Source organism: Lontra canadensis, unplaced genomic scaffold (assembly GCF_010015895.1).
Source record: "Lontra canadensis isolate GAN:19392208 unplaced genomic scaffold, GSC_riverotter_1.0 scaffold12, whole genome shotgun sequence".
Lineage (NCBI taxonomy): Eukaryota > Metazoa > Chordata > Mammalia > Carnivora > Mustelidae > Lontra > Lontra canadensis.
Window position 1 is genome coordinate 5,178,044 of NW_022631006.1, and position 17,340 is coordinate 5,195,383.

Genomic DNA, 17,340 nt, shown 5'->3' on the forward strand with positions numbered 1-17,340 from the left:
GTAGAAATGAATCCTGACCATGAGTCACATGTGTAGTAATAAAGCAAAAGGGAAGTATCTTTTGAAATTGTTGCAAATGAACTGGACTTCAGTAAGAGCAAGAAAAGAGAGTGAGATAAATGCCCTCACTTTTACTATAATACAATCCTGTATACCGTATTGTAATGAAGAGTATATCTGACAAGAGCAGTTCATAGGCCATTCTCAGTAATAGGGATGTTCTAGATAATCAAAAATTCCATGAGCAAAGAGATGGTGGGTGATGGTTAGTCAGTTTTAGGTACTTGAAATGTTGTCTGTGATGACTCAAAGTTGAAAACATTTTTAATTTTTTTTTTAAAGAGGAACTATGCAAGCTTTAGAAAAATCTTGAGTGTATCTCATTCAAACCTCTCATTTTGCAGATGAAGTACCAAAGCCTAGTAGATTCATCTGTCTAAAGACATTAGTGGCATAGTCTTAAACTTGTATTTATTTATTTACACTCCAACTTGTTTCAGAAAATTTTTAAGCTAACCAAAACTACATTCAGTTCAGCAAGAGGAAATAAGTAATTAAATAAGATTAAAGAGGAATGAGCAGGTAAGAGATTTGTACATCATAAAGCCCTATATAACAGTTAGAAGTGGGCAATAAAACTGGTTCCAAGTTTTATAACAGCCAGCCACGTAAAGAAAGGACCTCAATCTGTTTCATAGTTTGGAATCTATAAAATTAAGAACAAGTTGCTCAGAAAGTTGCCAATCCTGCGCCAAGATCACAGAATCATTTCTCCCATACATTCTCATAGAGAAGGCCCCGGTCTTCACAGAGAAGAATAAAATGATGGTATCACCCAAAGAGCAGTGACTCTTTGGAGGACTAAGATGTTTCAGGCATATGGCTCAATACTGAGATAGAATCTAGAGACTAGGGAGGACTAGAAGGACTGCACACCTTGAGGCAAGGGTCAATAAGCAATATTTGCCTCAAACACAATTGTGACAGATATTGAGAGGCAGTGACTCGTCAATACTTAACCTGCCCCATTCTCGCTGTCTCCTTGCTCACCATGGGCCTGCCACTCATCCACTCAGTGTTCCAGAGAGATCCAAGAACATTCCTCAACATTTTCCCCTCTCTCTCATTCAGTCAGCAATTTTTATTAATTTTGCCTTCTAAATATCTCACAACCAAACATTTACTTCAATCCTGAATTTCTATACCACCCCTTCATCGTTTCATCTATAACAATTCTCTGCATTGACTTTTGTGACCCCGCCAGTCATGATCCCCACAGAGACGACGCGACCCTTCCAAACACAACTCTGATGATATCCCTCCCCTGCTTAAGGCCTTTCAGGATTTCTCTGGTGCCTTCTGAGTTAAATTCCATGTCCTTAACACAACAGAGCAGGTACTGCATTGTCTGGTCCCTGATTGTCTCCAGCCTTTTCCAAAGTTACTCTCCTCACTCTCTTCACACAGGTCTGTGGGCAGGTCCAGTACATCCTTTAGACTTTCTTCCATTAGAACCTTGAAGTTTCTAAGTATTCACTTATGAAGTGCCTTATTTGCATTTGTCACATTGTAACCAGTTGTTTACTGGGATAATCACGTTATTAAAATCTCTCTACCCCACACGTGTAAACCTCACAAGGTAAGGAAATTCATCTTTCTAGCTCACTGTTGTATTTCTTATATCCCAGAGTACCAGACACAGTAAAGTGAAATACTTGAATGAATAATTAGATGATTAAATGGGTAAAAAGTGAATGTTAGAGTCTAGCCATCCTATTTTTCCAGATAGATAAACAATTTTATGTGATGTGTAGAGCCATGTGTTGGCAGACATCCTCCACAGTTCTCTTGGTTTCTGCTTGTCTTCCAAGAAAAAGGCATTGATGGCTTTGTTCTGGATTATCTTTGCAAGAATGTCTACACAGCAAACAACCTTGGAAGACAGAGGTGATAGCTCTCTCCAAAGCAGAGGGCCTATTTGTTTCCTGACCATAAAACTAATGTCTCCCTCTGAAGCAATGGTTTGAGAAGACTGCTAGCAGCCCTCTTACACAACTGAGGGTTTCTTAAATTCAGGGTTTCTATGACAAAAACCTACTGTGTTCACAGCATCCTGTTGGGCTGTTCTCCATTGCCTCTGTGGGACTTAGCAAGCCAAGCGAACCAATATAAACATGAAGCTCATGTTATTTTCTGTACTGTGAGTAAAAAAGTTCTTTGTCTCTGATCCAAGAGTCTCATGTCTTCTGCCAGCATCTATGAAACTATGGCAGGCTAATTTGATAGCTTACAAATAGGATAAAATCTTAGACTCTTCACAGTTCTTGACACCACGGGCTTTAACAATTGCCAGAGCTGGGGGTGGGGGGTAAATGTTGAGAGCCTTTTGTGAAAATTGGGAAATCTACGAAAGACAATATTTCAATTGGCTATGAATCTGGAATCTTCTTCAAAAGGTAATTTTGTGGTGACTCAAAAATATGTTAACGTTTGGCCTCAGCTTTCATAAATGTCATTAATATATTATAACATGGTATTAATAAAAGTGTGATTCTTGGAGCACTTGCAACAGAAATGCTCAACTCCTGTACCCTATCCTGAGTCTATTAAATTAAAACTATACTCGCAAAATTATTTTTATAATTGAAAAAACAGGTTTGCACTGATCCATTAATATTTTTCCCCATACATCCTAGAAATCAAAAGCATACATCCTCCCTCAGACAAATACATACATATTGTTCAACCCCAGGATCTTAAGAGTTATAGCTATGCCCACACTGTAATCTCATCCCACCCTTCCTGTTTCTAATAATCCCACCTATGTTCTTCAATTCAATACATTACCATCTTATAAATATCTTATGGATAATGACTAGATGGTAGATGATGATAACAGATAATGAGAGGTAGCATATCCTACAAACAAGATAAACCAAATATACTAAAACCTCTCCATTTGGAATAGGGCAAGTATCTTAGGCAGATAAAAAAGAATTTATTAAGTTTTTCCTTTAACAGAAACTGAACTGATAGTCTTCTCTTTAAATCTATACATGCAAAACTAAATGACATTTCTAGTAAATAAAGAAGCTGAGCATTTAGTAGTCTTTATTGGTACAGCAAGGTCTGAATTTTCTGCTTCCCTTTATTTCACAAATAAGCTCTAAACCTTGCAGTGTCCTATATGAAAAGCACTGCTTGCTCAAATGTCATGAATGAAAAATCTAATTACTGATGGAAACTCACCTATGAGCACAGCCCAGCAAGAGCTGCTAGCAGGGCTCATTTAGAGTTTCTTAATGGTTTTGATTCAAAGAACTCCCTGAAGACTGAACTGATTACATCAGGATTTTTGGCTGCAGTGGTCAAAGTAATATCCACAGGATATGACAGGAATTATGATGGATATCAAAAACTCTGCAAATTGGAGAATAAAGTCACTTTTCTACCTGAGAGTTCTGTTCCATACAAAACTTAGAATATATCAACAGTGAAAAGGTAATCTCCTCCCAGTGGAAGTAATGAAGATATACAACACACAACTCTGCCAGAGAAAAGGAAAAGAATTTTTTCTGTGAGAAGATTTTCTCCTCATATAACCTAATTGGAAATTGTCTGTGATAACTAAATAATCCATTGGATTATTTTTTATTCAAATTCAATTAGCCAACTTATAGTACATCATTAGTTTCAGACATAGTGACATTTGCATTAACACCCAGTGTTCATCACATCATGTGCCCTCCTTAACGCCCATCACCCAGTTACCTCATCCCTCCACCCACCTTTCCTCCAGCAACCCTCAGTTTGTCTCCTATAGTTAGGAGTCTCTCATGTTTTTTCTACCTCTCTGATAATTTCCCATTTGGTTTTCCCTCCTTTTCCCAAAGGTCCTCTACCCTGTTTCTTATGTTTGACATCCAAGAGAAACTGTATAATTGTCTTTCTCTGATTGACTTATTTCACCCAGCTTAATAGCCTCCAGTTCCATCCACAACAATGTAAATGGTAAGATTTCATCCTTCCTGGTGGCTGAGTAATATTCCACTGTGTACATATACCACATCTTCTTTATCTATTCATCATCCATCAGTGGACATCTTGGCTCTTTGCACAGTTTGGCTATTGTGGACATTCTGCTATGAACCCTGAGGTGCAGATGCCCCTTCAGACCACTACATTTGTATCTTTTGTTTAAATCCCTAGTAGAGCAATTGCTGGGTCATAGGGTAGATCTATTTTTAACTTCTTGAAGAACATCCATACTGGTTTCCAGAGTGACTGTATCAGTTTGTATTATTGAATATTCACTAGATTAACATAGAAAAAATGATCAGCCTTCACAGTATATATAAATTTACTGTGTAAACCTTTCTCTTTTCAAATCAATTTCTTTCAGATATTAAGATGTCTTTCAATGTGACCTAAGGTTTGGTGCTATGACAAAAAGTTTCCATTTAACTTTTTTTTAAAATATTTTATCTATTTATTTGACAGAGATCACAAGTAGACAGAGAGGCAGGCAGAGAGAGGTAAGGGGAAGCAGGCTCCCTGCCGAGCAGAGAGCCTGATGTGGGGTTTGATCCCAGGACCCTGAGATCATGACCTGAGCCAAAGGTAGAGGCTTAACCCACTGAGCCACCCAGGCACCCCTCCATTTAACTTTTTAAAAATGCTTGTAGGGGATTGTTCTTTTCTTCATTTTTGAATTATATGTTTGAGAGCCAAACATATAATTTTTAAATACGTATATATGTACATGTACACACACAATTTAAAATGAAAACTAGTTAAAGCCCAAATGATTTATGTAGATACTCTGCCCTCAAGAGAGTAGAGCATAACTCCCCACTTCTAATGTGTGGGCCTAGTGACTTCTTCAAAAAAGCAGAGGATGGAGGGATCGAGGGACAAACTAAAATGGAAAAAACTGACAAACATGACTTCAGTGAAGAGTTCAAGGATTACATCACCAGTGACAAATCATGCTTTCACCATACAATATGATGAGAATGGCACATTTACCTCTGTAGTTCTCCTCCCCAAAACTTCCAACCCAAGTCTAATCAGAAAGAAAACATCAGACAAATCCCAGTTGAGGGACATCTACAAAGTACCTGACCAGAACTCCTCAGAACCGTCCAAGTCATCAAAAGCAAAGAAAATTTAGAGGCTGGTAAAAGGATATAAACTTTGAGTTCTAAGATAAATAAGTTCTGAGGTCTAATGTATAACATGGTGACTATAGTTGATAACACTATACTGTATATTTTAAATTTGATAAGGGAGTAGAATTTCAGTGTTCTCATCAAAAGAAGAGATAATTTTTTTAAAAAAGAAGTTTCCCATTTTTCTTATCCTTTATATTAAAAGTGAAAGCAAAATGAGTTATATTGTCTAGTGGATAGCAATTGTTATCATATAGTGTTCACAGAATGATCATTAGAGGTGCTCTGATTTGCATGTGAATGGGTAAATTAAACTATACTCTTGAAAGACCAAAAATAAATAAATAAATAAAACAAAGGAGAGTCTGAGAAACTGTCATAGCCCAAAGGAGCCTTGAGACATGATGAGTAAATATAATGTGATATCCTGGATAGGATCCTGGATGAGATCCCAGGTGGATACCAAGGAAACCTGAATAAAATATGACCTTTAGTTGATAATAATGTATCAATATTAATTCATATGTTATGACAAATGTACCATACTATAAGATGTCAATAACAGGCAAAACTAAGAGTAGGGTATATAAGGACTCTACTATCTTCACAATTTTCCTGTAAAATTAAATCTATTTTAAAATACAAAAGTGGCTTTTAAAGGTTTTTTTTAAGATTTTATTCATTTATTTGACAGACAGAGATCACAAGCAGGCAGAGAGGCAGGCAGAGAGAAAGGAAGGGAAGCAGGCTCCCTGCTGAGCAGAAAGACTGAAGCAGGGCTCGATCCTATGACCCCAGGATCACGACCTGAGCCGAAGGCAGAGGCTTTAACCCACTGAGCCACCCAGGTGCCCCTCTTTTAAAGTTTTTTTAATGAGTCAATAAATTATTTTCTGAAAAACCAATTAAAGCTACAAATTCAGAAGCCAGGTCTGATGCTAAGTCAGTAGTGATTATCTGATTATATCCATGGAGGCTAATTATAACATAGTTATAGTTTTTTAAGGTTTTTGTTTAAAGATTGATTGATTGATTGATTTGACAGGGAGAGAGAGAGTGTAAGCACAAGCAGGGGAAGTGGCAGGCAGAGGGAGAGGGAGAAGCAGGCTTCCTGCTGAGCAGGAAGCCTGACATGGGGCTTGATCTCAGGGCCCTGGGATTATGACCTGAGCCGAAGGCAGAAGCTTAACTGACCAAGCCAAACAGGTGCCAAACAGGTGTCCCATACATAGTTATATTTTAACAGAACTACACAGCATCCAAAAGCAAGATGAAGAATTACACATTAACAAACCAAAGAAGAATGCATTTATGCTTACAAGAGCTTGCGTGTCACTTCTGAATTGCATCTTCTAAATGTTAATTCCTCTAGCAAATGCTTTCAGAACAGAAGGCACCATTTTACTCCTCCTGGTAAATACAACGCACTGACCTCAGCCAATAGCAAAAACAAAGTATGCAGGGCTAATAAGGTAAGAATTCAGGATAAAAAGTGACATTCTCAAAAAAAAAAAAAAAAATCCTCCTGTACTCAATGCCTAAAAGTCCTTTTCCAGGGTATAAGATAGTTCACCATCACAAAGATTTAATTACAAATTCTTCCTAATTCATAATGAACCAAAATTTCTACTCAAGTCTAAACGACTAGCAAGGGTTGTTTTGGCTCCATGAGTTGGCAATGGCCTTTACAAAGAAATGGATTGAGTTAAGAAAGAGAGAGAAGGGAAGAGAAATGTACTATTCATATGCTAACTCATCAGTTCAGCTCGATTTGTATTTATATAGATTTCATATATACTGAAGTGATGTTCTAATTGGTATTTAGGTTCCCAATATATCTCATGAGCTAAATGAAGTCTCATGACATATATTGGGAACCTAAATACCAATTAGAACATCACTTCAGTACAAAAATAAGTACTGATTTCCAAACACTGAATTATAAACAACTGACTATGGAAATCAAACCACGTGTAAAACATTCCCTACTCACATACATTCCTATCAGGAATTTCACGTGTTGTGTCCACTTACTTAGAGCATTTGAGTAATGCTACACCTATTTTCCTCTTCATCCAATTAAAGTACCAACACTGTCTGTCCTAGGGGAAAAATTAAGGACATAAACTAAACCCTAGTTGCAGAGTTGTTCCATAATAATATTTATAATAGGGAAGAGCTCATTTCTAACGAAAAGAAGACTGCTTAAATGAACATGCACATCTTTATAGTGGTATATTATGCAATCACTAAAATGGTTATAGGAAAACATTTAATGTCAGGAAAAATTTTCTATGATATACTGGGATGGAGTCAATTAACCTGTTCATTCTCAAATCAACCTCCATCATTCTCTGCTCTGTTCCATCTCTTAGGGACCTATTTTCTTACCTTGTGGCATCCAGTAGTTCCAGACAATGAAAAGCACCAGCAGAACACTAAAGTGTGGGTGTAGCCAACAATGTCACAACGCATGCAGGTCACCTAGAACCCGTTTATTTATGGTTTCTATGTGTCCCTCACCCAACTCCCCCCAGACTTCCATGTGGTTTCATTTCAAGGGAGCCCCTGCAATTATTTTTTGGAGAACTGTTTTCAGGTTACTAGAGCTCGCTTTGCTTAGCAAAGACCTGGAAATGCCTGGGTACTTTGGAGGAGAGGGTCCCATCACAAATGCTGGAGATGGGTGGGAATTAAAAAAAGAAAACAACAACAATGACCAAAAAAAAAACAGCTCCTTTGCTTCCGGATCAAAGAACACAGGTGCAGCTTACACTGTAGGAGTCAGCTACAGCTGCCCTCTGAGGAGCTCTGCCTGGCTTTCACTCCTCTCTGATCCTGCCTCTCCACTCCTCCGTATGTCTCCCTTAGGAGCACTTCTGCAGTAATTCCTTATGCACAAATCCTTGTGCTAGGAGAACTCCCTCTCCCTCTGCTCCTGTTCTACCCCTGGCAGGGGATGCACCTCCTCCATGGCTCTAGGTCCTGCCAACTAACTTCCACCTGCTTGACCAGTACAAGCACACTCAAGTCTCTTATGTGAAGGTTGGGACATTATTCAGAAGAGTGGGAGTGTGAGATTTGGGATGGGAGGTATTTGGACATTTCAGATAAAACTGAACAATCTTGAGTCGCCCAAACATCTTGGGCCTCCATTGTCTCCCACTCCCTCATCTCATGCAGCCCAACACCAAGAAGCAGCTAGGCCAACAGGAAGAATGGTTTGCTGAAGATTCACTGAAGTTGATGTGCTATTCCAAGATGGCGGTGCCTGTTCAAGCTAGAGACCAATATAAGGTGCTCTATCCCCCACTGTCAGTATACACAGGCTGGACATTAAGAGATGGAAGTAGAGGAAGCCCTTTTCACCATTAGACATAATATTCCATCATTGCATCCTTGCAGCCCTGAGTTCAGATGGCTTATGGATCTTCGTTCCCAAGGGAGGAAGGTTCTATAATCATCCCATTAAGTGATAAGTTACAACTGTCATGTGGTCACTTTAGGCTTCTCATACCATTGATTTAACATGCAGAGGAATTACTGTACTAACTGTGATGATATATACAATCTATCAAAGGAAAACACATCGAGGCTACATAACAGGGGCAGAAGACTGACTACGTCAGAACCCAGAAGATGCCCCGTGGCACCTTGCAGGACTTTCATGTCCACAGTAAAAGTCTCTAGAAGATTACAACAACTCAACCAAGGCAGGATCCCTAATGACCCATGTGCTTCAGGAAGAAAGATTCAGATCACTCCACCAAGAACAGAACCCAGGTATGGTGTGCCTCAGTGTAAGAGAACACAGAGTGGATAGTTAAAAAAAAAAAATGATGTGTCCATGATATGACCTCATGACCAACCAGAAAAATGAGGGCTGCAGCACCTCTACACATTCTCCTCACACATGTGCCCATATATGTTAAAAAAAAAAATACCTAGTTTTACCTTTCCCCTTCCTGTACTATTTTGTTTGAGGGGGGCATGGTTGAGTCCCAGCTTTGTCATTTAGTCCTCAGAAACCCTAACTGCAACCAGGAGAACCAGAACTAATGGAGGGGCAGCATATCACCTAGAGAAACTAGCTTGACTAACACAGTTACTTCATGTCTCCATTTGGGGAGGAAAGGAGGAAAATGTTTCTCTGTCTAAATGACAGCTGTCCCCTGCTAGGCAGATACGTGAAGTTGTTGCATGGACATTAAACATGGGGAGAAGGGGGCAAGGACACTGGGTAACAAAAAAGAGACCCCGTAAAAGCCACCCTCCTGTTGGCTCTCAGACCCACTTCCTGCTCTTCTTCTCCCTGTTGCATTGCACAAGCAACTACACTTCACCAGCCCATAGGGTTTAACCAGAAGACCAAAGGAATCATCAGCAAATAGAAACCACCATATACGTTTCAAATGAGGGTAAAATAAAGAGGATTTATTACACAGCTGATGCAAGTGTTTAGAAGCCAAACAGGATGGCAAGGCAACCTAGAAATTACCAAGAGTAGGAAAACGCTTAACTGCTAGACATGAGGGATGAAGGGAAGAAGCAGTGCTAAGAGAACACAGACCTCAGGACCATCGAGCTGGAGGGAGATCCATGGAGAGGCTATAGAGCTAGCGCTGAGGAGTTCTGACCAATAACATCCTGAAGTATAAATATAGAATACCACAGAGTCTGTGCAATATGTTCTCAATTAAAGAAAACACACATATATATTCATAAAAATGTTTTGGAAAGCTATACTTTCAATTCGTTAACAGTGGCCAAAAACTCCGGTATATAGGGATATCCCCCTTATCTGTGAAGGATACGTTCCAAGACCCCCAGTGCCTAAAACTGAGGGTAGTACTGAACCCTATATTATATATCCTATGTTTTTCCTATATAGACAGACCTATGACAAAGTTTAATTTACAAATTAGACACCGTAAGAGATAATAACGAATAATGAAATACAATAATTAAAACAATGTATGTTTTTAAAAAGTTGTGTGAATGTGATCTCTCTCTCAAAGTATCTTATTGTACTGTACTCACCCTTCATCCTGTGATGAAGTGAGATGATAAAATGCATCCATGGTGAGGTGAATGGCACAGTCATTGTGACCTAGCGTTCAGCTAGTTCAGCTAGTTCAGCTACATGCTTCCAGATGGTGTTTGACTGTAGGTATCTGAAACCCCAGAAAGTGAAACCACCTGAAAGGTGGGATTGCTTTACCAAAATTCTGCTCTTCATTCCACGTAATTCCTTTTGGAGGTCCCGAAGGGAAATACATTCATAGACCACAATGTCCAGCAAACAAATTCTCTTTCTTACATGAAATGTGGCCCCAGATCCTAATAGGTACCTCTGGTGAGCAAGATTAGACTATGATTTCTTCTGACCCCTACTTATGGTGTCTTGCTCCTCCTCTCCCTTGGTCTCCATTAGACATACTCTGATTCTAGGTCCCAGGCTGCCTCCTGGCTAGGAGGAAAAGGGAAGTGCGGAAGAGCTAAGGGAAACTTCTCCAAGGCACTCTAGCATTTAGGAAGTAGGTAGCAGCAGCATCTATAGCTGAGGGAGGGAGAGAGCCCAACTGAGGCACAGGGGCGTGGGGCCATGAGAAGGCTGGGGGGCCGGCTAGAAACACTGAGAAAACAACTCCAAGGAACACTGGCAGCACGACATGGCAACCACAGTGACTGGGGAAGAGAAAAACAGCTGAAAGAGAGCTTCTATGGGGCACTTACAGGTGAAAGCTGCTGAGGAAAAAAGGGAGGGTGGGACTGAGTGCTCACTTTTTACATAAAGTTCCCACGCTCTCCCTCCAGGAGAGGGGCCAAGAACACAGTCCTTTCTTTATACTTGCAATCTTGAATCTCTCGCAATGACCAAATATTTGTCACTGGCTTAATCTCACTGTGCCCAGGTCCTACTTTTCAAGATGAGGTCTCTCATGCAAAATACAGCAGATGCTGCTGGGTGCCTCCCCACACTGACTCCCAGCCCATTTTACATAAAAGGACTCTCCCACTTTGTGCAGAGAGCCACCCTTCTCTGAGCATCCAAGTGCTTTAGGGAAGACTAATACCATGTGTAGCCCCAGGGGGCAAATGCTGATTGATGTAAGCCAATCACAGAGGTCCCATTCTCCTTGCTGATGATTGGTTTAGGCAGGAGTATATGAGGCACTTGAGTTTGATGAAACAGGAGAAGGTATCTGCTATCAGGCTTCTGGGAAAGACTTCTTCACTCTTAAGACACACATGAGAGGCACCTGGGTGCCTTGGTCAGTTGAGCCACCAACTCTTGGTTTCAGCTCAGGTCATGATCTCTTGAGTTGTGGGATGGAGCCCCTTCAGGCTTGGTGGTCAGCGGGGAGTCTGCTTCCTCCCTCTCCTGCCCATCCCCCCAACCACACGTGTACATGTGTGCATGCTCTCTCTCCCCACCCCAAATTAATAAATAAACCTAAAAAAAAAAAAAGAAGAAGAAGAAGAAGAAGACACACATGAGAAAAGGACACACATGAGAAAAGGAGTTCTTCCAGATGATCATATCTGGTTAGGACCCTTGAAAGTGTTGCAGCCTTCTCGCATTAGGAGGGAAAAATGCCTAAGGACAAATCCAAAACGCTGACAATTGCAGAGCAGAAAGACAGAACATGGAGTCTAATGATGTAATTTATGCATTAAATTAGCCAATGCTGGCACTGCCTTATCCTTGACTTGTGAGATACTTAATATCTTTGTTTAAAGGTATTAGACTTGGAGTTTTCTGTTGCATGTAGTCTAAAACATTCTAATTGGTATAGACAATATCTCAGATCTTCTGATGAGTTGTGTTTTGGTTGGAGTTATTAATGCTAGTTATCCTAATGAACAACTCCCAAATCTCAGTGATTGAACACAATAAAAGTCCATGGCTGGCTCATGATCAGATATGTTTAGCAGCTGACCTTTTCTGTGTTTCAGAGATTCTTGCTTCTTTTGTCTTATGTTTCTAGCATTCTTTGGTGTTTCCCTGACATCCTCTTTGGATCCTCTGCATTCAACTCACTGACAAGTGAACTGGCAGACTATAAAAGGGGCCAGATCTGCCCAGAGAGTTGATTCCTTCACATGTTTTCTAGGCATGTCCAGTGTATTTGTCAAGTTTACGTTTGTCTACACATTACAGAAACGCAACTGCACTAGCACTAACAAATTCATTTTTGTACACACAAATACAAAATCCAAACAAGACAGCTTAGCATTAGTACAACTATACCAAAATCCCACCTAGCACCTAGGATCCTTCTGTCTTTCCCCTCTACCACCCTTAGTATAAACCTTTCTTCCTTATGCTCCCAAATGGTGCAACACTTCTAGGGATAAGAGTATTATACTCAATTCCAGGCAGGAAGGAGGAGAAAGGGCTAAAAGCATGTTTCAGCTGTCTCCTTTTGGTCTAGGAAGGAAAAAAAAAAAAAAAGCTTTCCTGGAAAGCTTACCCAGAAGATTTCTGCCTATTTTTCATTGGCCAGAACTGTATTTCCTAACAAGGGAGATTGGTATAATGAGCGCTGAGCTAGCTCCATTGCCATACTGAATAAGCAGGCTTCTGTAATGAAGGGGGAAGGGAGGATGAGAACCAGGTAGGCACCTATGAGAGTCTGCCTCACCTAGATGTGCCAGTCATCCAGAGCTTCAGAGGGGACCTCCAGTACCCTGGTTCTTTTCTCTGCCTCCACTGAGGCCTTTAAATTGGGAGTCCAACCAATGAAAACAAATACCTTCACTTTCTTTAATGTCCATGTATTGAAAGAGTTGAAGATTTCAGATTTGCTACCTCTAGGGCACACACTGGATAGCTAGTTTGTGCAAGCACACTTTGAATGCCCTTGTTAAACCCTATCTTGAAAATGGAGAGATCCTGCCCTCCCTCAATATTCCCATCAAGCAGAATGTGCAGCAGAATGTGTCGTTCTGTGTTCAAGGTCAAGGGCTCTGGGAGTGGCCAACCCAGAATGTCTCCATTGTAAGGAAGGGTGTCCAGGTGGCAGGGCTTGATCTCCTTGGAAACACTGGCTATAATTGCTATAATAGAAAACTTGCTGCATGTAGATCCCAGCAGTAGGTTCTCTGTTCGCTCAGCCATTCCTGGACTCCCTGTATGTAAGCCCTCCCAACAAACCTGTCTTGATTGCTGTCTTTGAGTCTTTTCTTTGGCCTCACCAGTCCATCACCCACCCTATGCTTAGAGTCTGGTGGGTGGGGCTGCACACTACCTCAGACAAATTAAAATACTAGTTTCTTGTTTGAGTCAGACACAAGTTTGTCTTCAGATAGAATAACAGAGGGCAGGGGCCCGGTGTCATTCATTTTCAACCAAGACACTTCCTGCGGTGTGCCAACTTTAGTCATGTTTTCCTGAACTAGGAATGTGATTCAATCATTGTGTCTATAACTCTGGTTAGCAAGAATGAGAATCAGCAGTTCAATCTCCCTGAGAACTCAAACGTAAAATTGAAGAGAGGTTTCTGGGGCATGAATTTAAGGCATGGCCTATGATGCAACTTTGCCTGGGATGGGAAGGGGCCGAGAGCACCACTGTGCATTCACTGAGCTGTTTTTAGTTCACCTACCTAACACATATTTTTAAAAACATTTTCTATTATATGTAAAATCAATAATAAGTAATGGGAAGGTACCAATACATAGTAGGAACAAACCCACCTTCAAGGATTTTATAAGTTAATAGACAGTCTATGACATGCACCAGAATAAACACAATGCAAATTAGATTATAATAAGCACAATGTGTGTACTAAAAAGCAAAGACAGAAAATCACATTCCATGTGGGTATTTAGAAAAGTGGTTATGGCATGAATCTGGGTCCTGAGCATGGGTAGAGTTTTGATAGACTTGAATACAAGGAAGAAGAAGTTAAAATGGAGGGAAAACATAAGTATGTAAGCTTAGCAAAAAAAAAAAAAAAAAAAAAAAAAAAAGTGCAGAACTCTGTTTATAAAATCTAGAAGATACTTGAAAAATAAAGTTGCCAACATGGATTGAGACCAAGTTAGAAGACCATGGAAGCCTATATCTTAGCTGACTTGAATATATCCACTTTTCTGGGTTGCAAAGCTCGCAAGAAGTCTTCTTTTAAGGGGCAGAGGAAGAATTTACAATGACAAGTTTTCCAAAGGGAGGTCTGGAGTCAGGAAGAAGTCTGTCTAAAGTTTCATCAAGCAAAATGGAATGGTAAGGCTCTCTTGGTCAGTCCTGAAAGTGAGTGACAGCATAGTTACATAGTTACAGCATATCTGAAAAATGAAAGTGGGGTCTATGGGCCATGTTTGTTTCATGGAATATGGAATGAACCATAATACTGAGCTCAAATACAGTTGCCAAGTTGTCTCATTTTAATAATCGTATTTAGGAAATTGAATATTTTTTAAATTAAATATATAACAGTTTTTACTAACAAAGGATTTATTTTTAAAATTGAAAAGCATCATGGGATGCCTGAGTGGCTCAGTCAGTTAAGTGTCTGCCTTCCGCTCAGGTCATGATCCTGAGGTCCTAGAACCGAGCCCCACATCGGATTCCAGCCCCACATCGGGCTCCCTGCTCAGCTGGGGTCTGCTTCTCCCTCTCCCTCTGTCTGCTGCTCTGCATACTTGTGCTTGCCTACTCTGTCAAATAAATAAATAAGTAATCTTAAAAAAAAAAAATGAAAAGGATCTCTGTTCTCAAAATTTATTAAATCAATGCACATCCCTAACTGCATCCCAACCAGCTTGCAGTGTTGATAGTACAAAGACAGGACCAAAAGCAGAATCTTGCTTCATTCCACCTGTTCCTAAACAAAGAATTGTGTGTTTATTTGGTGCCAGCATGGCTATGTCTTGCTGTCATTCATCAATAAGAAATTCATAGCATTAGTATAGAACAAGTGCTGCCTTCCTACAGTGTAATCCTGAGTCACTGGGGTCATTAATGTGAAAGTGGGAAGCTGAAGATTATTTTCATAATTGCCAACTACTCAGATGGAAACACACAGTGAACTGCTTTCTTCAAGTGTCAATGAAAATATTGTCTCAAACATATAATTTGAATGATTCTTAAAACACAGTGAAAGTTTGCCTTTCCTCAAAGGCAAAGAGAAAAATTTTAAGGAGTAGTTAATAGGTAGAAGTAAGGAATAGAAAGAGGTTCACAAACAAAATACTGGGTGGCAATAAGTGATGGTAAGAGATATTTCCTCTTAAATAATTCAGCTTTTCTTCAGAGTCACTCAATTTATCTGAAATTTTTCATTTACTTTCTGCTTCTTCCAACTGTACTAATGGAAGGCACAGTAAGATTTAGTGTAGATGGGGGTATTTCCAAGAGATACTTACATAAATGTCACTTGTAGAAAGATGCTGTATTCCCAGTGTCAGAAAACCAACCCCCAACCTTACTGAATACTTAGTCTATAATTACCCTTCAAAATTAGGTATTAGAAGAACATATTGGATTTAATTCCAAGGAAGTATTTTTAATAGCCTATTTAAATCATCTCTTATTCCTCCTATATGTGTTAAGAATTTTCTCAGTTAATTTTATGAATGAATCTAACAAACCTCAGGGATTATTTATAAGGAATTTTCAGGCCACAGGTCAAGAAGACAAAAGAAGTATTACATTGCTTTTTGGAGTGATTTTCTCTCTAAGCGGATGGGGAGGAAGAATCAAATGTTTGGATTTCAGTGTTTTATCTATAGGAAATGTCCCATTAAGCCAAATTATTTAGGAATTCAAATTTAAGTCCAAAATAACTCCAGCTTTGGGTTTGATTTAGTGCCATCTGAAAGACAGATGGGGCCAGTTTTCAGATGGAAGCCACATGCTACTTTGTTTTGTTTTATTTTGTTGCCAAAAATAAATTAACAGTAGCAACAACAACAAAAAAGGAATATGCAGAAAACTAAAATAAAGTAAGAAAGCAGAGAGGTAAGTGATCTAAACTGGCTTTGCAAGAGAGTTTCTGCTGAACTCCGGAGGCTGTGTTCTCCTACTTTGCAGTCTGCATAAGTTTCAGGAGATAAAGGCAAAGCCTAGAGCAAGTGCAAGGCAAGGAATCTTATAAGAGATCCTCCTTCATAAAACTGAAAGTCCAGTGAGTTTTATCACCAGTGTAAAGATGAAAAAGAAATAGCCCAGGCATAAAAGTACAATGGCACTGAAAAACAGGGGGGAAAAGTTCCCCTGAGAAATTACAACCACAATCCTCACTTTATACAAGTTTGCAAACCCAAACCATGTACCCTGTGTGATCTATAAAACCCAAATTGAGAATTCAAACTCCTTCTGCATCAGTAGTTACCTAAGGGAACTGGCAGCAGCAAACACAATTATCTCTGGAGACTTCAAAAATATTCCTACAGATATAATTCAAAGGAATATAAGCAGAGTGAATAAAAAATCACAAAACATACAAGGAAACAACACTACAGGCAAATACAAAAAAATAACAAATTTTAGAAGATCTACAAAGAATCTGAGATTTTGAAATTATCCCAATAGTCTGCACAGAATATTAAGTAACTATCACAAAATACACACAGAAATAAAAGGGAAAGCCGAGCCAAGAAATTATAGGGAATAGCAAAGTATTTATGAAAATGACAATAGAATTCCTAGAAATCAAAATAATTACAATTAAAAACCCAATGGGTAAATTAAACAGCACCCAAGGTACAACTAGAGAGAGAAATAATGAACTGAAGGATGAATCCAAACAAATTATTTGGAACATGGCATGAAAGACAAAGAAATGAACATTCACCGAATCATTGTTCTACACTCAAAACTAAGACACTATGTCAACTATTTCTCGATTAAAAAAAGAAAAAAACTACAAACTTCTGTATATTAAGTCATTATACACAAGGTTAAAAGATGAACTGAAGACATATACATGTGTTAAAATCCCTAACACATAAAGAAATCATGCAATTTATTTAGAAAAAGATAAATACCCACTTAGAGAGATGGGCAAAGGGCACGCAAAGGTCACTCAACAAGGGAAAGGTACAAAGAGCCAAGACATATAAGAAAAGGTGTCAGGTTTCATCCTCACCTGAACTATATGAAATCAAATGAAACAGCCGCACAGTGTTATTCTATACCCATCAACCAGCAAAAATGAAA